Source organism: Scyliorhinus torazame, chromosome 16 (assembly GCF_047496885.1).
Source record: "Scyliorhinus torazame isolate Kashiwa2021f chromosome 16, sScyTor2.1, whole genome shotgun sequence".
Lineage (NCBI taxonomy): Eukaryota > Metazoa > Chordata > Chondrichthyes > Carcharhiniformes > Scyliorhinidae > Scyliorhinus > Scyliorhinus torazame.
The window spans coordinates 68,760,734-68,784,693 of NC_092722.1; the positions used below are offsets into that span (position 1 = coordinate 68,760,734).

The 23,960-nt window shown below is 49.9% G+C and overlaps 1 protein-coding gene and 1 pseudogene across 2 annotated transcripts in view; one reads left to right on the forward strand and one right to left on the reverse strand.

The window, feature by feature from the left end:
- Positions 1–23,960, forward strand: part of trpv6 (transient receptor potential cation channel, subfamily V, member 6) — a 164,461-nt gene that overhangs the window by 41,482 nt on the left and 99,019 nt on the right. The gene's annotated exons all lie outside the window — the stretch shown is intronic.
- On the reverse strand, positions 8,273–8,451 carry LOC140393404 (U2 spliceosomal RNA; annotated as a pseudogene).

The following is a 23,960-nucleotide window of genomic DNA, read 5'->3' on the forward strand; positions in this document are numbered from 1 at the left end:
TGGGAAGGGTTTGGGTCCATTGGGATTGTATCCAGTGTGAATGAATGGGAAGAGTTTTGATACATTGGGATTGTGTCCAGTGTGAGTGAATGGGCAGGGTTTGGGTCCATTGGGATTGTATCCAGTGTGAATGAATGGGAAGAGTTTTGATACATTGGGATTGTGTCCAGTGTGAGTGAATGGGAAGGGTTTGGGTCCATTGGGATTGTATCCAGTGTGAGTGAATGGGAAGGTGTTTGATACATTGGGATTGTCTCCAGTGTGAGTGAATGGGAAGGGTTTTGATACATTGGGATTGTATCCAGTGTGAGTGAATGGGAAGGGTTTGGGTCCATTGGGATTGTATCCAGTGTGAATGAATGGGAAGAGTTTTGATACATTGGGATTGTGTCCAGTGTGAGTGAATGGGCAGGGTTTGGGTCCATTGGGATTGTATCCAGTGTGAATGAATGGGAAGAGTTTTGATACATTGGGATTGTGTCCAGTGTGAGTGAATGGGAAGGGTTTGGGTCCATTGGGATTGTATCCAGTGTGAGTGAATGGGAAGGTGTTTGATACATTGGGATTGTCTCCAGTGTGAGTGAATGGGATGGGTTTTGATACATTGGGATTGAATCCAGTGTGAGTGAATGGGAAGGGTTTTGATACATTGGGATTGTATCCAGTGTGAGTGAATGGGAAGGGTTTTGATACATTGGGATTGTATCCAGTGTGTGTGAATGGGAAGGGTTTTGACACATTGGGATTGTACCCAGTGTGAGTGAATGGGAAGGGTTTTGATACATTGGGATTGTATCCAGTGTGAGTGAATGGGAAGGGTTTGTGTCCATTGGGATTGCATCCAGTGTGAGTGAATTGGAAGGGTTTGGGTCCATTGGGATTGTATCCAGTGTGAGTGAATGGGAAGGGTTTTGATACATTGGGATTGTATCCAGTGTGAGTGAATGGGAAGGGTTTGTGTCCATTGGGATTGCATCCAGTGTGAGTGAATGGGAAGGGTTTGGGTCCATTGGGATTGTATCCAGTGTGAGTGAATTGGAAGGGTTTGGGCCCATTGGGATTGTATCCAGTGTGAGTGAATGGGAAGGGTTTTGGTCCCTTGGGGTTGTGTACAGTGGGAATAAATGGGAAGGGGTTTTGATACATTGGAATTGTGGCAAATTAGGAGTGAATGGGAAGGGTTTTGGATCCATTGGGATTGTATCCAGTGTGAGTGAATGGGAAGGGTTTTGATACATTGGGATTGTATCCAGTGTGAATGAATGGGCAGGGTTTGGGTCCATTGGGATTGTATCCAGTGTGAATGAATGGGAAGAGTTTTGATACATTGGGATTGTGTCCAGTGTGAGTGAATGGGAAGGGTTTGGGTCCATTGGGATTGTATCCAGTGTGAGTGAATGGAAAGGGGTTTGATACATTGGGATTGTATCCAGTGTGAGTGAATGGGAAGGGTTTTGATACATTGGGATTGTATCCAGTGTGAGTGAATGGGAAGGGTTTTGATACATTGGGATTGTATCCAGTGTGTGTGAATGGGAAGGGTTTTGATACATTGGGATTGTATCCAGTGTGAGTGAATGGGAAGGGTTTTGATACATTGGGATTGTATCCAGTGTGAGTGAATGGGAAGGGTTTGTGTCCATTGGGATTGCATCCAGTGTGAGTGAATGGGAAGGGTTTGGGTCCATTGGGATTGTATCCAGTGTGAGTGAATTGGAAGGGTTTGGGCCCATTGGGATTGTATCCAGTGTGAGTGAATGGGAAGGGTTTTGGTCCCTTGGGGTTGTGTACAGTGGGAATAAATGGGAAGGGGTTTTGATACATTGGAATTGTGGCAAATTAGGAGTGAATGGGAAGGGTTTTGGATCCATTGGGATTGTGTACTGGGGGAGGGAACGCAAAAGGATTTGAATCCATTGGGATTCTGTGCAGTGGGAGTAAGCGGCAAGATATTTGGTTCCATTGGGATTGTATAAAAGGGAGTGAATGGTAAGCGGTTTAAGTCCATTGTGATTGAGTACTTTAGGAGCGAATGGAAAGGGGTTTAGGTCCATTTGTATTCTGTACAGGATGAGTAAACGGGAAGTGGTTGGGTCTTTTGGGATTGTGTAAATTAGGAGCGAATGAGAAGGGGTTTGAGTCCATTCGGATTGTGTAGAGTCAGAGTGAATTGGAAGGGATTTTGGTCCTTTGGGATTGCACAGTAAGAGTGAATGGGAATGGATTTGGAATTTTGTCCAGTGGGAGTGAACTGGAATGTGTTTGGGTTCATTGCGACTGTGTACACAGGGAGTGAACGGGAAGGGATTTGCATCCATTGGGATTTTGTGCAGTGGCAGTGATCTGGAAGGGGTTTGGATTCATTGGGATTTTGTACAGTGGTATGAGCGGGAAGGGGTTTGGATTCATTGGGATCTTGTACAGTGGTATGAGCGGGAAAGGATTTGGGTGCATTTGGATTCTATACAGGATGAGTGAACAGGAAGTGGTTGGGTCCTTTGAGATTGTTACATTAGGAACAAATGCAAAGGGGTTTTGGTCCATTTTGATTGTGTAAAGTAAGAGTGAACGGGAAGTGGTTTAGGTCCATTGGGATTGAGCACAGTGGGCGTGAATGGTAAGTGGTTTGGATCCATTGGGATCGTGTAGAGTAAGAGTGAACGGGAAGGGGTTTAGGTCCATTGGGATTGAGTACAGTGGGCGTGATTGGGAAGTGGTTTGGATCCATTGGGATTGTGTAGAGTAAGACTGAACGGGAAGGGGTTTAGGTCCATTGGGATTGTGTACAATGAGGGCAAATGTGAAGGTGTTTGGATCCATTGGGATTGTGTACAGAGAGAGGGAACGGGTAGCAGTTTGAATCCATTGGGATTCTGTACAGTGGGAGTGAACAGGAATTGAATTGGTTCCATTAGGATTATGTCCATTGGGAGTGAACGGAATGGTTTTGAATCCATTGGGATTCTGTAGAGTGGGAGTGAATGGGAAGGGGTTGGGTCCATTGTGATTGTTTACATTAGGAGCAAATGGGAAGGGGTTTGATTCCATTGGGATTGTCAACAGTGAGAGTGAATGGGAAGGGGTCTGGTTCCTTTGGGATTGTGTACAATGGGACCAAACAGTAAGGGGTTTGAATCCATTGCAATTCTGTACAGTAGGAGTTAACAGATATGGATTTGGCTCCATTGTGATTGTGTACAGTGGGAGTGAAGGGGAAGAGGTTGGTTCCATTGGGATTGTCTACACTGGGAATCAACAGGAAGGGGTTTAGGTGCATTTGGACTGTTACATTAGGAGCAAATACAAAGGGGTTTTGATCCATTGGATTGTGTACAGTGGGAGTGAACAGGAATGGATTTGGATCAATTGGAATTGTGTCCACTAGAAATGAACAGTAAGGGGTTTGGGTCCATTGGGATTGTATCCAGTGTGAGTGAATGGGAAGGGTTTGGGTCCATTGGGATCATATCCAGTGTGAGTGAATAGGAAGGGTTTTGATACATTGGGATTGTATCCAGTGTGAGTGAATGGGAAGGGTTTTGATACATTGGGATTGTATCCAGTGTGAATGAATGGGCAGGGTTTGGGTCCATTGGGATTGTATCCAGTGTGAATGAATGGGAAGAGTTTTGATACATTGGGATTGTGTCCAGTGTGAGTGAATGGGAAGGGTTTGGGTCCATTGGGATTGTATCCAGTGTGAGTGAATGGAAAGGGGTTTGATACATTGGGATTGTATCCAGTGTGAGTGAATGGGAAGGGTTTTGATACATTGGGATTGTATCCAGTGTGAGTGAATGGGAAGGGTTTTGATACATTGGGATTGTATCCAGTGTGTGTGAATGGGAAGGGTTTTGATACATTGGGATTGTATCCAGTGTGAGTGAATGGGAAGGGTTTTGATACATTGGGATTGTATCCAGTGTGAGTGAATGGGAAGGGTTTGTGTCCATTGGGATTGCATCCAGTGTGAGTGAATGGGAAGGGTTTGGGTCCATTGGGATTGTATCCAGTGTGAGTGAATTGGAAGGGTTTGGGCCCATTGGGATTGTATCCAGTGTGAGTGAATGGGAAGGGTTTTGGTCCCTTGGGGTTGTGTACAGTGGGAATAAATGGGAAGGGGTTTTGATACATTGGAATTGTGGCAAATTAGGAGTGAATGGGAAGGGTTTTGGATCCATTGGGATTGTGTACTGGGGGAGGGAACGCAAAAGGATTTGAATCCATTGGGATTCTGTGCAGTGGGAGTAAGCGGCAAGATATTTGGTTCCATTGGGATTGTATAAAAGGGAGTGAATGGTAAGCGGTTTAAGTCCATTGTGATTGAGTACTTTAGGAGCGAATGGAAAGGGGTTTAGGTCCATTTGTATTCTGTACAGGATGAGTAAACGGGAAGTGGTTGGGTCTTTTGGGATTGTGTAAATTAGGAGCGAATGAGAAGGGGTTTGAGTCCATTCGGATTGTGTAGAGTCAGAGTGAATTGGAAGGGATTTTGGTCCTTTGGGATTGCACAGTGAGAGTGAATGGGAATGGATTTGGAATTTTGTCCAGTGGGAGTGAACTGGAATGTGTTTGGGTTCATTGCGACTGTGTACACAGGGAGTGAACGGGAAGGGATTTGCATCCATTGGGATTTTGTGCAGTGGCAGTGATCTGGAAGGGGTTTGGATTCATTGGGATTTTGTACAGTGGTATGAGCGGGAAGGGGTTTGGATTCATTGGAATTTTGTACAGTGGTATGAGCGGGAAGGGATTTGGGTGCATTTGGATTCTGTACAGGATGAGTGAACAGGAAGTGGTTGGGTCCTTTGAGATTGTTACATTAGGAACGAATGCAAAGGGGTTTTGGTCCAATTTGATTGTGTAAAGTAAGAGTGAACGGGAAGGGGTTTAGGTCCATTGGGATTGAGCACAGTGGGCGTGAATGGTAAGTGGTTTGGATCCATTGGGATCGTGTAGATTAAGAGTGAATGGGAAGGGGTTTAGGTCCATTGGGACTGAGCACAGTGGGCGTGAATGGTAAGTGGTTTGGATCCATTGGGATCGTGTAGAGTAAGAGTGAACGGGAAGGGGTTTAGGTCCATTGGGATTGAGTACAGTGGGAGTGATTGGGAAGTGGTTTGTATCCATTGGGATCGTGTAGAGTAAGAGTGAACGGGAAGGGGTTTAGGTCCATTGGGATTGAGTACAGTGGGAGTGATTGGGAAGTGGTTTGGATCCATTGGGATTGTGTAGAGTAAGAGTGAACGGGAAGGGGTTTAGGTCCATTGGGATTGAGTACAGTGGGAGTGAATGGGAAGTGGTTTGGATCCATTGGGATCATGTAGAGTAAGAGTGAACGGGAAGGGGTTTAGGTCCATTGGGATTGAGCACAGTGGGCGTGAATGGTAAGTGGTTTGGATCCATTGGGATCGTGTACAGTGGGAGTGAACATTAAGGCGTTTGGATCTATTGGTATTATGTACAGTGGGAGTGAATGGGAGGAGGTTTGGGATCAATAGGTAATGTCTACACTGGGAGTGAACAGGAAGGAGTAGAGTCCATATTAATTGTGTACAGTTGGAGTGAACGGGAAGGAATTTGGTTCCATTGGAATTCTATCCAGGTGAAGTGAATGGTAAAGGGTCTGGGTCCATTTGCATTGTGTCCAGTGGGAGTGAAAGGCAGGCGGTTTGGATCCATTGGGATGGTGTACAGGGGGAGTGAATGGGAGGAGGTTTGGATCCATTGGGATGGTGTACAGGGGGAGTGAATGGGAGGAGGTTTGGATCCATTGGGATGGTGTACAGGGGGAGTGAAAGGCAGGCAGTTTGGATCCATTGGGATGGTGTACAGGGGGAGTGAATGGGAGGAGGTTTGGATCCATTGGGATGGTGTACAGGGGGAGTGAATGGGAGGCAGTTTGGATCCATTGGGATGGTGTACAGGGGGAGTGAATGGGAGGAGGTTTGGATCCATTGGGATGGTGTACAGGGGGAGTGAATGGGAGGAGGTTTGGATCCATTGGGATGGTGTACAGGGGGAGTGAATGGGAGGAGGTTTGGATCCATTGGGATGGTGTACAGGGGGAGTGAAAGGCAGGCGGTTTGGATCCATTGGGATGGTGTACAGGGGGAGTGAATGGGAGGAGGTTTGGATCCATTGGGATGGTGTACAGGGGGAGTGAATGGGAGGAGGTTTGGATCCATTGGGATGGTGTACAGGGGGAGTGAATGGGAGGAGGTTTGGATCCATTGGGATGGTGTACAGGGGGAGTGAATGGGAGGAGGTTTGGATCCATTGGGATGGTGTACAGGGGGAGTGAATGGGAGGCGGTTTGGATCCATTGGGATGGTGTACAGGGGGAGTGAATGGGAGCAGGTTTGGATCCATTGGGATGGTGTACAGGGGGAGTGAATGGGAGGAGGTTTGGATCCATTGGGATGGTGTACAGGGGGAGTGAAAGGGAGGAGGTTTGGATCCATTGGGATGGTGTACAGGGGGAGTGAATGGGAGGAGGTTTGGATCCATTGGGATGGTGTACAGGGGGAGTGAATGGGAGGAGGTTTGGATCCATTGGGATGGTGTACAGGGGGAGTGAAAGGCAGGCGGTTTGGATCCATTGGGATGGTGTACAGGGGGAGTGAATGGGAGGAGGTTTGGATCCATTGGGATGGTGTACAGGGGGAGTGAATGGGAGGAGGTTTGGATCCATTGGGATGGTGTACAGGGGGAGTGAAAGGCAGGCGGTTTGGATCCATTGGGATGGTGTACAGGGGGAGTGAATGGGAGGAGGTTTGGATCCATTGGGATGGTGTACAGGGGGAGTGAATGGGAGGAGGTTTGGATCCATTGGGGTGGTGTACAGGGGGAGTGAATGGGAGGAGGTTTGGATCCATTGGGATGGTGTACAGGGGGAGTGAAAGGCAGGCGGTTTGGATCCATTGGGATGGTGTACAGGGGGAGTGAATGGGAGGAGGTTTGGATCCATTGGGATGGTGTACAGGGGGAGTGAATGGGAGGAGGTTTGGATCCATTGGGATGGTGTACAGGAGGAGTGAATGGGAGGCGGTTTGGATCCATTGGGATGGTGTACAGGGGGAGTGAATGGGAGGAGGTTTGGATCCATTGGGATGGTGTACAGGGGGAGTGAATGGGAGGAGGTGTGGATCCATTGGGATGGTGTATAGGGGGAGTGAATGGGAGGAGGTTTGGATCCATTGGGATGGTGTACAGGGGGAGTGAATGGGAGGAGGTTTGGATCCATTGGGATGGTGTACAGGGGGAGTGAATGGGAGGAGGTTTGGATCCATTGGGATGGTGTACAGGGGGAGTGAATGGGAGGAGGTGTGGATCCATTGGGATGGTGTATAGGGGGAGTGAATGGGAGGAGGTTTGGATCCATTGGGATGGTGTACAGGGGGAGTGAATGGGAGGAGGTTTGGATCCATTGGGATGGTGTACAGGGGGAGTGAATGGGAGGAGGTTTGGATCCATTGGGATGGTGTACAGGGGGAGTGAAAGGCAGGCGGTTTGGATCCATTGGGATGGTGTACAGGGGGAGTGAATGGGAGGAGGTTTGGATCCATTGGGATGGTGTACAGGGGGAGTGAATGGGTTTCTGGCTGCAGTACAGGCATGACTACATGAGGCTGATGTAGAGGCCGGTGCCACAGACTTTCTGCCTCCCTGGGTCACTGTTATAGTCACCGCCACCGACACAGCCTCCAGCAGCCACTCCTGTTTCTGCAGCAGCTGATCGGCCAGGTGAGTCAGCACCTGCACCGGCAACCGAAGCGTTTAAAAGAAAAAAAATCAATTACCTTTTAATTTATTTGCTGCAGATACTCCTCTGCACAGAGTTAGTTTCCAGCAGTGCTTCCCGCTCTGTTTTTTCCAGGCCTGCATCTCACACCCAAAACCAAATGACTGGTGACTGCAATAGGTTTCCACAAGTACCCCAGTCAGTAACTCATTGCCAGAATACTCCCTTATATAGGATCTAGCTCTAACAGATAATTCCTGTGTATTCTGTGGGGATCTCCCCACCTTTCGATTGGTCCATTGTCACAAAGCTGATTCATATTTGCCCCACTCTTGGGCGGCGGGTTTGGGTTTGGGAACTCCATCCATCCCAATCAGGGGGGAAATGCATCTGTTCAAATACAGCTCACAGGAAGCACACAGTCAATGGTCACACAAAGAGACCGACTTCAGGGTTAACGTTCTGAATCGGATGCATGTTTGAAGTCGGCCAATGTTTTTTTTTCTTACTTTTTTTGAGTTACAAAGCTAGGGGTCAGAGTGTGGTCAGGGGCGAACCCCTAATCCAGCTCCTTGCCTGCTCCCAAAATCAATTCAAATTCAAATTGAATCCAGTTCATGGTCCCCACAAGAGAGACATACCAGATCTGAGCCAAAAGGCAGAGCAGATACTACACTTGATCATAGCCAAAAAGGCCGAGAAGCGATGATGTCTGACAATGTTACCATTGTCAATGAATCTTGAATTTCTGTTACCATTAACGTGGTCAGCATTGGTTCAATTTCTGCGACAGTTAATCTTGTTGATGTCTGTTGAGTTTCAGTTACTCTTAGCCTTGTCAATCAGCTGCGTGTGCAAAAGGGGTTTGATGTATATTTAAAATGGGGAGGCACTTTCTGCTCACTTTCTGAGATCAGTCGCTCTCTCAGTGGGCTGACTTCGCGATCAATGGTGAGACACCTTCCTTGCCCAACAGCCCAAAATCCAGATGTGTTTCCAGGAATTTCCTCATTCCCCCTTCAAACGCTGTTACAGTACCTTGTGTAATACGTTACTCATTTGCTTTTTACCTAGATGATCCTGTAATCGATGTTCATTAACACTCAAACTCTTCGAGTTAAAGCAAATTATTTATTGAGCAACGTAAACAAATAAACTGTGAGTTTGTTCTCTCTTCAACAACTAAACTAGAGATTAAATAAACAAGATTAAATATATATTAACTATGATTAACAACACCTGCACTCTGAGCTGTCTCTCTCTACCTCTGGTTACTAGTCACTACGCCCACGAAGAGGCGGCAACTCGGCTTGAATCTGTCTTTTATACCCGCCTCTAGTGCTGCCATCTAGTGATTACTTAGCTGTTACTTCTAAACATTAACCCCTTATATACATACAGATAGGCAGATCACTACAAACACTTCAGGAGTCTGCGATCAAAAGTCTCGCACATTGACCTGTGCAGACTTTTATTACCAGCTATTTAGATCTCCAAATAACAACAAAAATAGAAAATATATTTTCATTTACAATGCTTTACATTTAATAATACAGAAGTGCCAACAATGAACATGATGTTTTAACAAGTATCTATGGAGAATGTATTGTGAGCGTAGCGTGGGTCATGAGCGGCGGCCATTTTGTAAAAATGGGTCGTCGAAAAGAAAGTTTGAAAAACACTGGTTTAGATGGTAGTGGGTATGGAAGGTGCTGTCTGAGGAACCTTGATGTGTTAACTGCAGTGCATCTTGTAGACATGGCTCCCACTGTTCGTCGGTGGTGGAAGGTTTGAATGTTTGTGGAAGGAGGAGCAATCAAGGGGGAGGTCAGAAGGTGAGTTACTCGCCATAGGATTTCTAGCCTTTGACCTGCCCTGGTAGCCACAGTATTAGTATGGCGAGTCCAGTTCAGTTTCTGATCAATGGTCACCCCCAGGATGTTGATTGTGGGGGATTGAGCAATGGTTAGATCATCTTTTGTAGGAGATGATCATTGCCTGGCACTTATGTGGCACGAATGTAAGTTGCCACTTATCAGCCCAAGCCTGATATTGTCCAGGACTTGCTGCACTGGGACATGGACTGCTTCATTACCTGAGGATTCGCGGATGGTGCTGAACATTGTGCAATCATCCGCCCAGGACACTACCCTGAGGAACTCCTGCAGTGATGTCCCGGGGCTGAGATGATTGACCTCCAACCATCACAATCATCTTCTTTTGTGCCAGATATAACTTCAAGCAGTGGAGAGGTTTCTCCCTGATTCCCATTGACTCCAGTCGAGCTAGAGCTCCTTTGATGCCACACTCGGTCAAATGCTGCCTTGCTGTCAAGGGCAGTCACTCTCACCTCACCTCTGGCATTCAGTTGTAGTAAATGGTAATGGGTTTGGGTCCATTGGGATTGTGTACAATTGGAATGGACGGGAAGGGGTTTGGACCCATTGGGATTGTGTACACGAGGAGAGAATGGGAAGGGATTTGGTCCCTTGGGATTGTATCCATTAGGAGTGAACGTGAAGACTTCCAGTGGCGGCCATGGTGTGAGTGGTCGCACATTTGGCGGCTCCCGCTCGTGGTAAAATTTGTGGACCTTTCCCCCGGCTAATGGGTGGATTTGCTGAGTAAAAAAGGTGCAGGAGGGGTGGTAGGACAGAGTGTCCCACCGGTTGATGGATTCGTGGACCAGAAATGGCCGAAAAAGAAGGGAACCGTTGGAGATAGCTGGAGTTGTGCCTGCGACACAGATGAAGATGATGGAGGGTCAGGGACCGGCCCTACCCTCTCAATGATCGACGAAGCAGCTTGTGGGCTTCCTGAATGAGAAGTTCACCCAGCAGAGGAAGGAGAATTTGGAGGGCCTGGCTAGGGTGGTGGACCTGGTAAAGGCGAGGCTCAACTGCATGGAGACGAGGTTGGAGGCCCAGAGCCAGGTGATGTAGAGGTGGAGGAGATGGTGGGGGAGCACGAGGTGCAGCTTGCATTCATTGGCACCGGAGATGGGGATGATGCGGGATAATCAGAGGCGGGTGCAGGGCGAAAGTGGAGGACCTGGAGAATCGGTCTCGCAGGCAAAATCTGAGGATTGTGAGACTACCGGCATGAGTGTTACTCAATTGTTCGAGAAGCTGCCGGGAGAGGGGGCATTTTTACGGTCCTTGGAAGTGGACCAGGCGCACAGGGCACTGATGAGGAAGCCGCAGGGGAACGAGCCGCCGAGGGCGATGGTGCTGCGCCTGCACCGGTTCTTGGACAAGGAGCGGATCCTGAGGTGGACCAGGCAGATGTACCTGGGAGGGTATCGAGCTGCGTCTACACCAGGACCTGGATACGGAGTTGGCTAAGAGGAGAGCGGGCTTCAACAAGGTGACGCCGTCCCTCCTTAAGAAGGGGGTGAAGTTTGGCATACTGTACCTGGCGCACCTGTGGGTGACCGATAAGGGTCGGGAGCTGTACTTCGGGACGCCTGAGGAGGTGATGGAATTTGTCAGGGACAATGAACTGGAGCGGAGGACAATGAACTTTGGAGGAGATGTTCCCTTTCTGTTCCTTTGGGGTTTTTTGGGGTTATTTTTGTATTGCGTTCGGGCCATTGCTCTGTGTTTGTTCTTGGTGGGGGACGGCGGGTTGTTCTTTTCTTTGTGTTTGGGTTGGCGTTGTTTTGTTGCACTGGGGTAATGTTTGAGCGGTGGGGGTGGTGGGGTGGTGGAGATCAGCGGGGGGTCAGATGTCAGGCGCCATGGGCGGGGGCTACCAGGGGAGCTGGGCGAGCTAGTTCACAGATGTGCAGTGGGGGTTGAGCGGGTGATAAGTGTGTGGAGGGGGCTGTTGTTTTGCGGTGGGGGGGGGGAAGGGAGAGACTGCTGACAGGGGAGGGATTTCTAAATTGTGCTATGGGGAGGGTCGATGACGGTGGGGGCCAGAGGGCGGGCCTGAGGCGGTGCGGCACGTGGGCTGGAGGCTGGCCCAGGAGGGTCTATGGCTGATCGGCAGGGCGGTTCTAGACCCAAGGTTGGACCGATCAAGTACGAGGTTCGGGAGGATATCGGCGGTAGCAAAGGAGCGAAGGGGGTTTATGGAGCACATTGGGGAGGGGGGTAGATCCATGGAGGTTTGGGAGGGCGAGGACAAAGGAATTTTTGTTCTTCTCGAATGTGCACAGGGTGTACTCCTGAATTGATTTTTTTTGTCCCAAAGGATGTTGTTGGCGGGGGTGATTGACGTGGAGTACTTAGCGATAGTGCTGTCCGATCCTGCTCCGCATTGGGTGGACTTGGGGGTGAATAAGGGGAGGAGCCAGCACCCGCAATGGAGGCTAGATGTGGGGCTTTGTCAGATCAGGACTTGTGTGAGCGGGTGAGGGCGGCCATTCGGGGGTATGTTGAGCTAAACGACATGGGGGAGGTCTGTTGCTCCTCTAACTTATCCTTAGTATACTAACCTCGCTAAACATTCCATTATCCTACCTTCCTCAATTATACAACAAAATCACAACATTTCATACAGTCTTTCCTGGCTTGGCAGTCAAGCTCAGGATCATACAATTTTTGCTCATGAAAAAGTTTTTTACATCTCTTTATTTACAACAACAATTTACGCAAGTGAATGCACTTTATTAATTTATAATAGATCGCGGGGGTCGGGGGTCTGGTCGTAACCGAACATGGGGGATCTGATCCTATATACCGGTAGGCTCTCCTTCTCCATTTACGTAGGCGCATAGTCTGCACGACACAGCAGAGTATCGCCAACGCTAACAGTGTTTCGATCACATAGGACAGGGGGTACCAGGTTATAAACCTGGCACACCAAGATGATGTGGTGTCGCTGGTGACTGGGCTCTGGGTACTGCGGGGCAGTTAAACATTAACGGCAGGGAGGTTTGAAGTCATGGGGTTCGCGTTCACGTGCAACCAAATGTTCATTATCACAAGGGTGATCCACTTGATCCACATGAAGTCCTCATGGCTCTTCTCTTTCCTATTCTTTCTTTATTTTCTCCAGTCCTGGAGCTTCTGGAGTTCTGTAGAAACAAGCATAGTATCTGTAACTATCTTTGTTTAATATCTGGTCTGCTAGTGTCTGTCCTTTGGTGCCAATTATTCCCTTTATAATTGGTCACTATGTGTGACTCCCTCATTTTTGTTTTCAAAAAACAAATTGTAGGACATGGCACACTTTCTAATCATGAATCAGTGCTGATTTACCGTCCAAATGTTCCAAGATGTAAATAGCAGATGGCCGGCAACCTAAGGGTTACCTAAACAAACAAAACTTTTTGAAATGAAAAATGCCAAATGAGGTGCGTATGGGCCGCGACGGTTAAGAGTTGGATGGAGTCCCCGGGTAGGACGGCTACCAATGCCGTATCTCTCCTACCCGAGCGTAGTTGACCAGTGTGGGGGTCCCCAGGCAGGGCGGATCTCAAGCCGTTTCTCCACTGCCTGAGCAACCGACAAGAACGGGCAAAAATGTAGTCATCGTGGTGGGGCTGCCGTAGTGGTTCTATCCTTTGAACCAGAAGAGCAGTTACGAGCGGGCGTCTGATACCCGAACCGGTATCAGCTGAAAAGCTAGTTCCTCTGAACAAGCATGTGGCAACGGTGGGTCTCTGAGGGCAAGTCCTCAGAGGTTTCGGCCGAATGGGCGTGTGACAGTGAGAAAAATTCTCCTGTCGGACACACAACATTTAACAAACGTACAAACAACATAAAACATTCTGCAGGTTCCATCAGAAAGGACAACACTTCTCCCAAGCGGTTCCTTTAAAACATCATCTGGACACCTCAGTTCTCGGTTGCGAACAGGGTCGCAAAGGGGTTGGCGGTTTGGGAGTCAGACCCAAGGTCGTCCCCTTCTCCCGGGTGCCAAACTCTGGAGTGGATTAGGGCTGAAAGGGCTGCTTGGTGTGAGTTGGGGTTGCTCTCGTCGTTGCGGACGAGTCGGTATGAGTTGTCACGGTGCCAATAATTGGTGTCTAGTTGGGTGGGGACAAAATCGGGGTCGTCAGTGTGGTTCGGTGGTCGGTGGTGGGGTTTGTTCAGGAAAGTGATCAGGAAGGGATTACTTGGATCGTAGTCGGAGTCGCTGGGTGTGGGTCTGGTTGCATGGGGATAGTAGGGCGATGTGCTGTGGCTATCGTCTGAGTCACAGTTGCTGTCTCTGCTGCTGCAGTCTGTGGGCGTTTCGGGGCGGAGTGTATATTTCGGGGGTGGAGTAGAGGTCGAGTCCGTGGCTGGGCTGGACATGGTGGGGGTTGTTAGGATTACGTTGGCTGTGGGCGGGGTGTGGTGTGCTGCGTCGAGCATGACGTGGTGTGCGTGGCTCGACTGTGTTCCATAAACCTTCAGCTGGTTTATGTGAAACCAGGCAGTCTTACCATTGGAGTACTTTATTTTGTAAACGGAAGGGCTTACTTTATCCGCAATGGAATACGGACCCGAGTATTTTGGTGACAGGAATGTGCTGGGGTTATATACAGAAAGCATCACTTGCTGTCCGATATCGTACTCAGTCACATGCACTGTCTTGTCGAAACAGGCCTTGCTCTGTTTCTTTTTGGTGCCCAATTTCACTGCGGCTGCTAACTGAGCCGTTTTAACATTTGCAACTAATTGCTCCACGGCTTTCTCGTGGGTGAGGGCTGTCACTTCGGGGCTGGTCAGATCCAAACCTAACAGATATTCGGTGCCTTTCATGGGGCATCCGGTCATGAGGGTGTGTGGGGTGTAACCTGTGGATGTAGAAATTGTGTTACGCAAAAACATCAGCGCAAAAGGGAGGACTGAGTCCCAAGTGGTGTTGTTCTGCTGGACCATTTTTCTGAGGGTGGTTTTTAGGGTCCGATTCATGCGCTCCACGATACCACTCGACTGTGGGTGGTATGCTACGTGGAATTTTTGGGTGATGCCAAATATCGTGAGGACGTTCTGCATGACACGTCCCGTAAAATGGGAGCCTTGGTCAGATTCAATGCTACGGGGGAGTCCCCATCTTGTAAAGATGTGGTGGGTTTGAATCTTGGCTGTGGTTTTTGCAGTGTTTGTGCGGGCTGGGAATGCTTCCACCCATTTTGTAAATATGTCAATCACCACGAGTACATATTTATAGCCATTCCTGCAAGGGGGCAATGGTCCTATAAAATCAATCTGGAGGTTAGTCCAGGGGCCGTTAACGGGTCGGGTGTGGCTGAGTTGGGCCTTTATGGCATATCTGTCACGGTTATTCTGCGCACAGATAAGACAATTTTCTATGTAATGGCTTACATCTTCCTTTAAATTTGGCCACCAACAAAGCTGTTTGAGATGGGCTGTAGTGGGATCGATTCCCTGATGTCCATGACCGTCATGGAAAAAACAAATCAATTGGTTCCTGACCTGCTCAGGAACCACATAAAGGGTTTAACACCACACCGTCATGTGTGGTCAGTGCATTTCTAAATCTCTCGTAGGATGCTGGATATTTCCCTTTTACAATCTCCGTGAGATTGCTGTCCTGCTTCTGGGCCTCTACTAGATCCTCAATTCTAGTCTGTGTGACCTGAACTGCACTCACTGGAGCGCTTTCGGGGGGTTTCCAAAAATACCCATGTCTGGAACCTGCCTTAGCCAGTGCGTCAGCTTTTACATTTCTAGGGGGGGAGGAACGATGGTGGCTGCGGACTTTGATAATGCCAAAAGTCCTGTTCTGGGCTTTTTCTAAAATATGACGGAGCAATGGGGCTGAGGGGAGGGGTTTTCCGTCTGCGGAAACAAATCCTCTTGCTTCCCACAGGGGCAGAAATTCAGTGAGGCTGTTACAGACATAGAGGCTGTCCGAGTTTCTGTCTGCTGGGCTGGGGAAGGAATCTGGGTGCTCAACTATATGTGCAATGGCCGCAAGCTCTGCTGCCTGCGCGCCTAAGTGTCCGGGTAGTTTCAACGATATTTCCTCACGTCCCTGTGCGTCCTTGACATAAATCCCGCAACCTGTTATGCGCTTCCCATCCAAGACTGTGGGAGATCCATCCACATAAATCTTTATGGGCTCACACGTGTCCGTGTGCGGGGGGGCTTTGAGTTGAATTTCCTATCTTTCTGGGGGGTGTTTTAGCTATAAAGGGGCCTGTATTGTGGTGTGGAGAGATAATCTCACATTCATGGGGGGTTCCGGGGTACTGTAAATTGTCAGCTAAGTAGATGTGTGTCTTTGTCCTTTTCACAGTGATGCCCGTCCCTGCAAGAGAAGGGTCCATCTGGCTGCTCTTATTTGGCTTACTGTACCGTCCTTGAGTCCTCCGTCCAGTAAAGGTTGGGTGGGGGTGTGTTCGGTTAGAATCGTGGTGAGGTTCAGTCCGGTAATATATGAAAAGTACTGGACTGCCCAGAAAACTGCGAGCAGGTGCCTCTCACAGGCTGAAAATCCCTGCTCCACAGCATCTAAAATTCTGGAGGCGTAAGCTACGGGCCTTAACTGGTCGTGCCGTTCCTGGAGGAGCACGGCTGAAAGGGTGCGGTCTGTGGTCGCTACCTCTATGGCGTAAGGGGAAAGCGGGTCTGGAACTTGTTGTGCGGGGGCTGCTATGAGCGCCTGTTTTAAAGAGTCCACAGCATCCGTATTCAGCGGAAGCCATTCCCAGGGGGCTCCTTTCTTTAGGGGGTCTGAGAGGGGCGCTGCCTTGCTGGCGAAACCGTCAATGTGGTTTCGGCAGTAGCCAACCAGTCCTAAAAACGACCGGAGGGCTGAAACGTTCTGGGGAAGGGGCAATTTAGCGATCTAGTCAATCCTTTTATGCTCGATCTCACGTTTACCGTGCGTGATAACTGTTCCCAAATATACCACTTTTTCTTCCAAAATCGGGGCCTTTTTGGGGTTGACTTTACAACCGATTGAATGTAATAGTTCCAGGAGTTCGGACAGAAGCTCTTCCTTGATGTGTGTCTGCAGTAGTAGGTCACCTACATACTGTACCAGACATTCGGGGCGAAAGAATTTTGCTAATCCATTTGCCAGCTGTTGGTGGAAAATGGAGGGGGAGTTGTGGAATCCTTGTGGCAGGCATGTCCACGTGTACTGCTGTGCTTTAAAGGTGAAGGCAAATTTGTATTGGCACGCCTTTGCCACTGGAATGGACCAGAATCCATTACTGATGTCCAAAACCGTGAAGTAGCGGGAATTGAGTCCCTGCTTGAGCATGGGCTCCGGACTTGTTGCTACGGTGGGGGCTGCTGCGGGGGTGACTTTGTTGAGTTCCCGATAATCAATGGTCAGTCGCCATGATCCATCGGGCTTTCTCACTGGCCAAATCGGGGCATTATTAGTGGAGGCTACTGATCTAAGTACGCCCTGCTCTAATAAGCTCTCTATTACTTTTGAGATTTCTCCCTCTGCTTCCTGGGGAAATCCGTACTGTTTTGGGGGTCTAGGGTCAGGTCCTGTTACTTGTACGGAGCCAGTCATCTGTCCACAGTCGTGCTTGTGGGTCACGAATGCTGCTCTGTTCTTTTGCAGGACTGTCCTAACCTGCTTGTCCGTGCTAAGCGTGGTCGAGTTGAACCAAAATTTGCCTACGGTGCTAATTTTGTTCATATATTCGCCTATGTTGAGCATTGCGGGGGCTCTTGCGGATTTCGCCATCTTCCAGACACTCTGGTTGACTGGATCGAATGATAGGTTGTGGGAATTCATGAAATCAATTCCCAGAATGTGTTCTGCTGTGTGGAGTAGGTCTACTAAAACCACGTGGTGTTTGGTGGTGATGGTTCCGATTTGAATGGGTACAGGGGCTGTGATGTGTCCCTGCTGTGAGTGGCCTGTAAAGCCGCTGAGGGTGATAGTGGCTGTAGTGGGCCGCGTGTCCTTATGAAATAGGGTGGAGGAATTTATGGTGGTGCGGGACCCTCCCGTGTCCCAGAGAAATTCGATAGGCTGTCCCCGAATTTTTGCTGCAACTACGGGTCATCCTGACCTATCCCAAAGGGTGTCGCTGACCCAACTGGGAGAGCCCGTACACCGTCAGTCCATTCCGGTCAAGTCCGTCTGATCCGAACGGGCGCTAACGCTATGAATGGGCTCTGCCTTTTTCTTAATCAGAGTGCCTGTCTGTTGGGCTCTCTGTGGCTTTTTAGGGGCATTGCACTCTTTGGCGAAGTGTCTCAACTTTCCGCAGTTGTAACACTCTAGTGACTTGGGTGGGGGGCTGTTCTTTCCCTCATTTACCCATGCGGGGTTCTGGTGGGTTGTTTTTACTGCCTGCATGTCTGCGCTGGCCTGCTTTTCCTCGCTATTTTTCACGGTGGGTTTGCTCTGAACAGATTGCTCCCAAACGCGGGACAATCTTTTAACTCCCACTTCTCGTTATGGGCCTCCTCTGAGGGATCATAACTCGTGCAGGCTTTCAATCCTGTGTCTGTGGCATGGGAGATAAGGGTGCGGGTCCATTTGGCCATGTTGTCTAGGGACAAATGGGCACGGTCTACGTCTCCAAAGACTGCTGTGAAGTGAATCCACAGGCGTCCAGAGAACGCTGTGGGGTGCTCAGATTTCTTCTGCCTACATTTATTGAGGCCATCCATGGGGTCACCCTGGTTATACCCGATCGCATCCAGGATCGCGGTATGCATTTCTGCAAGGGTGCCTCCTCCTACATTCTGTGGGTCGGGAAGGGCTGCTGCTACCGACGGATCTAAAGTTAAAACCATGAGCTTTACATGCTCTCTCTCGTCCAGGCCGGACATGTTCGCCTGATGTCTAACTGTGGCAAAGAAATGGTGGGGGCCTGCGGCAGGGAGGAACGGTGTGATCTTCTCGCACGCGTCCCGTAATTGGGTCACTGTTAAGGGGAGGGAATATAGAAATTCCGCATCGTCCGATGTGGCTGTGCGGTGGGTGGTTACAGGGTTCATTGGAGCTTCAACTATCTGCTCTGTGGGGGTTGGGGTGCTTTTCTCTTTTGGGGCTTTCCCTGCGCACATGTTCCCTGAACATATCTTTGCGCTGTTTTGTGTAATTCTTCCCAATCAGGGCCGTCTTCCTGGTCTAACTTTTCCCCAAAGATTTCCTGAAAACCTTTCTAAACAGAAAGCAGTGATTGCAGCTCTGCAATCTGCTTCCGGCACTTTGCGTAATCCAGCCTGCTTTGTCTTTGTTCTGTGGTGGCTGCATGGAACGCTCTTAATGCTGCTTTTAGATCGCTACACTGTCTCTGTAACGTTTCTACCTGTTTTTCTGTTTCTTCTCTTACCAGGACTGCACGTTGCGTGTCCTGATAGGCCTTTTCATATTGCGACTGGAAACTGCTTAAATGCGCCAGACAAGACTGGTGAGCCCGTTTGGCGTCAGCCACCTCTCCATCTTTTGCTGCCAATTTCCTCCTTAATTCTAAATTCTCTTTTTCAACTTCGCTTACATCGACTTTACTCATCCGATGTATGCCCTCAACTTCTTTGCGGAGCGTCTTGACGACCTCCTCTGTGCCTCGCAATTGTGCCAAACAGGACACAATTGCCATCGGCTTGCGAGCTTTTCCCAAGCTCATTTTGTGTATCTCGCTCAGGTTCTCCCACCAAGTATGCCCTATACTTCCGGGACCTGATTCCTCATTATCGCAGCAATCATTCCACATGGGCCATCCTTTGCCCTTGAGATATTTCCGGATTTCCTCCTCCCAAATGGGACACTGTCCCACTCTACTGCTGCTGGTCGCTGCGACCGCAAATTCCTCAGGGTTCATGAAGCGCTGCATTGCCTGCATGGCCATCTTTCCTATCCGACTGCTTCTTCTAAATTTGGAACAGTGGGCTAAGGCGGTGTTGTTGATACGGGTACGGCTTTCGCTACTTTCCGAAAATACAGACTTCCGACAGTTTTGACGCACCAAAAATCAATCAGTTTTACCTTATAGCCCTGTTAGTTATGCATGCATACACACACTTCCGAATTATGACTATTGATCAGAACTGCTTGAACACTTGTGGTTTTCTGTTTCCAATTGGGTTTCTAATTCAAATTTCTTGGGTTCTCCCGGAGTGGTTTTCCACTTCTAGATCGGGTCCCGTCGCCAAAATGTTGCTCGTTTTAGCCTTAGTTTGATTGCTCTTGTTCTATCACCTTTGCTCTTGAGTCGCCAGGTATCTTTCTGATACCGCCACGTGGTTCAAGTCCGAGTAATGATCAATAATCCAACGCACCGCTTAGTAAGAGTTAAATCAACGCACATTTATTATATACAGCAATCACTACTTATACATTAATTCTACTTCTAAGCTACTTCCTACAACTAACAGGCCAATACTTAACTTTGGAAATGGCCCACCAGGTCAGGGAAACAAATGGCCTTTCGTATGGGTTCTGAGCCTGCGGGATTCAAAGCTGGTACAGGTCGATAGTCAGGAGCGTCTATCTCGTAGCGAGCGTTGAAGTAAGACTTACTGTTTCTTGCGGCTGTTGTCGAGGGTCAGCAGAAGGGTCTCGAAGGGTGCAGAGAGGAGAAAAAGGGTCGATTTGAACTTGGCCCCTATTCTTATAGTCCCCAGGGGCTCCCCGCCTCTCGGGGCGGACCCTGTACCTGGTTCCAAGTGATTGGACTTGGTCCCAATCACCTGGTTCGATATTCTCCAATGCTGGAGCGATTCCTTGATCGATGGGCGGTTTTGAGGTGGTCAGTCACCTCTTTTTGTGTCAGCTCCTGCTGGCGCCGAAAAGTCTGGGTTGGCTTTGTGTGTCTAATTTGTAGCATATTGTTCCCAGGGATTGCTAATTAGTATTCAGATGGCTGGTGTGTTGTTATGTTGATGGCTGCAGGTATCGATTCTGTCTGACCTCCCCAGAGGCGAATACACAGTTTTGCCTGCAGCTGCCTGTTTGAGTCCTGTTGGCTGATTTTCCCATCAGCCTTCCGTTCGCCATTTTAAATCGGGGTTTGGCCATTCTAATCGGGAGTTAGCCATTTTACATGGCTACAGGTCTCAGCGGCCCCGTTATGGGAAACATTGAAGGCAGTGGTGAGAGGGGAGTTTATTACGATACGGGCACACGGGGAGAAGGCAGAGCGGGTGGATATGGAAAGGCTAGTGGAGGAGATCCTGCAGGTGCAGCACGGTAGCATAGTGGTTAGCACTATGGCTTCACAGCGCCTGGGTCCCAGGTTCGATTCCCACTTGGGTCACTGTCTGTGCGGAGTCTGCACGTTCTCCCCGTGTCTGCGTGGGTTTCCTCCGGGTGCTCCGGTTTCCTCCCATAGTCCAAAGATGTGCAGGTTAGATGGATTGGCCATGATTAATTGCCCTTAGGTTTGATGGGGTTGCTGGGTTACGGTGTGGGCTTACGTAGGGTGATCTTTTCAAGAGCTGGTGCAGACTCGATGGGCCGAATGGCCTCCTTCTGCACTGTAGATTCTATGATAATCTATGAAAGGTGGACAGGAGGTATTTGGAGGCCCGAGAGGCCGGGCTGTTGAAGGAGCGGCAGAAGCTCTAGTTGGAGTTTGCGTTGTTATCCACGGGGAAAGCAGTTGGGCAGCTGAGGAGGGCGAGAGGAGTGGTTTATGAATATGGGGAGAAGGCAAGCAGGATGCTGGCTCACCAAAATAATATAATAATCGCTTATTGTCACAAGTGGGCTTCAATGAAGTTACTGTCAAAAGCTCCTGGTTGCCACATTCCGGTGCCTGCTCGGGGAGGCCGGTACAGGAATTGAACCGTGCTGCTGGAATTGTTCTGCATTACAAGCCAGCTGTTTAGCCCAGACAGCGTTCGTGAAGGGGAGGCATCTGGTGGTGGTCGCCATGGACGCAGAGAAGGCCTTTGATCGGGTAGAGTGGGACTATTTGTGGGAGGTCCTCGGGCAGTTTGGGTTTGGGCAGGGTGTTGTGGATTGGATCCGGCTGCTGCAACAGGCGAGTGTGCAGATGAACCGATGGAGAGTGTGTAGATGAACCAGGTGGACTCGGACTATTTTAGGCTGCACCGGGGGACGAGGCAGGGATGTCCACTCTCCCCACTGCAGGTGGAGGCGGCCACATGTAAGGACACGGGTTTCGGGGCACTGCTAACGGCGCCTTTGCTGTTCTCGCCGACCAGGTAGTCCACAAGCCCAGTAGTGGTGGTGGCTCTGAGGGTGTGGTAGAGGACCTGGGGTTGGAGGGGGTGTCGGTGTGGACAACATGTGGCAACCACTGGTTTTCTCCCGGGGGGGTGGGGGCTGGATGGGGGTTTCAGGGTTGGCAGCGGGCAGGGATCGAGCGGTTTGGGGATTTGTTTAACAATGGGGGAGGGGAAGACTTCGGAAATCTATAAAGAGCTTATGGATTGGGAGGCTCCCTCCCAATAGGGAGGTGAAGTGGAAGTGGGAGGAAGTGCTGGGTAGGGAACTGGAGGCTGGGTTGTGGGAGGACGTGCTGAGGAGAGACGCCCTCACCAACATGGGCCCCAGAATCCCCGGGCACCTTTTGTAAAACTCCACTGGATATCTATCCGGGCCCGGGGCCTTGCCCGACTCCATTGCCTCCAGCCCCTCCACCACTTCTACCAGCCCAATGGGGGCACCTAGAGCCTCCACCATGTCCTCCTCCACGCTTGGGAACTCCAACCCCTCCAAAAGACGCCTCATCCCCACCACCCCAGCCAGGGGCTCCGACTCGTACAGTCGACTGCAGGAATCCCTAAACACCCTATTCACTCCCATGAGGTTCAAAACCGAGTTCCCTTCTCTGTCCTTCACTTTCCCGATCTACCTCAATGCCTCCTGTTTCCTCAACTGCTGCGCCAGCACCCTGCTCGCCTTCTCCCCAGATTCATAAGATGGGAAGGTGTTTGCTTCCATTCAGATTGTGTAGAGTGGGAGTGAATGGGAAGCTGTTTGGGTCCATTGGGGCTGCGTACGGTGGGAGTGAATGGGAAGGGATTTGGGTCCATTGGGATTGTGTCCAGTGCGAGCGAATGGGAAGGGTTTTGGGTCCATTGGGATTGTGTCCAGTGCGAGCGAATGGGAAGGGATTTGGGTCCATTGGGATGGTGTCCAGTGGGAGTGAACAGGATTGGGTTTGGGTCCATTGGGACGGTACCCAGTGGGAGTGAACAGGATTGGGGTTGGGTCCATTGGGACTGTACCCAGTGGGAGTGAACAGGATTGGGTTTGGGTCCATTGGGACTGTACCCAGTGGGAGTGAACAGGATTGGGGTTGGGTCCATTGAGGCTGTACCCAGTGGGAGTGAACAGGATTGGGGTTGGGTCCATTGGGACTGTACCCACTGGGAGTGAACAGGATTGGGTTTGGGTCCATTGGGACTGTACCAAGTGGGAGTGAACAGGATTGGGGTTGGGTCCATTGAGGCTGTACCCAGTGGGAGTGAACAGGATTGGGGTTGGGTCCATTGGGATTGTGCCCAGTGGGAGTGAACAGGATTGGGTTTGGGTCCATTGGGACTGTACCCAGTGGGAGTGAACAGGATTGGGTTTGGGTCCATTGAGGCTGTACCCAGTGGGAGTGAACAGGATTGGGGTTGGGTCCATTGGGACTGTACCCACTGGGAGTGAACAGGATTGGGTTTGGGTCCATTGGGACTGTACCCACTGGGAGTGAACAGGATTGGGGTTGGGTCCATTGAGGCTGTACCCAGTGGGAGTGAACAGGATTGGGGTTGGGTCCATTGAGGCTGTACCCAGTGGGAGTGAACAGGATTGGGTTTGGGTCCATTGGGACTGTGACCAGTGGGAGTGAACAGGATTGGGTTTGGGTCCATTGAGGCTGTACCCAGTGGGAGTGAACAGGATTGGGGTTGGGTCCATTGAGGCTGTACCCAGTGGGAGTGAACAGGATTGGGTTTGGGTCCATTGAGGCTGTACCCAGTGGGAGTGAACAGGATTGGGGTTGGGTCCATTGGGACTGTACCCAGTGGGAGTGAACAGGATTGGGTTTGGGTCCATTGAGGCTGTACCCAGTGGGAGTGAACAGGATTGGGGTTGGGTCTATTGGGACTGTGCCCAGTGGGAGTGAACAGGATTGGGTTTGGGTCCATTGGGATTGTGCCCAGTGGGAGTGAACAGGATTGGGGTTGGGTCCATTGGGACTGTACCCAGTGGGAGTGAACAGGATTGGGTTTGGGTCCATTGGGACTGTGCCCAGTGGGAGTGAACAGGATTGGGTTTGGGTCCATTGGGACTGTACCCAGTGGGAGTGAACAGGATTGGGGTTGGGTCCATTGGGATTGTACCCAGTGGGAGTGAACAGGATTGGGGT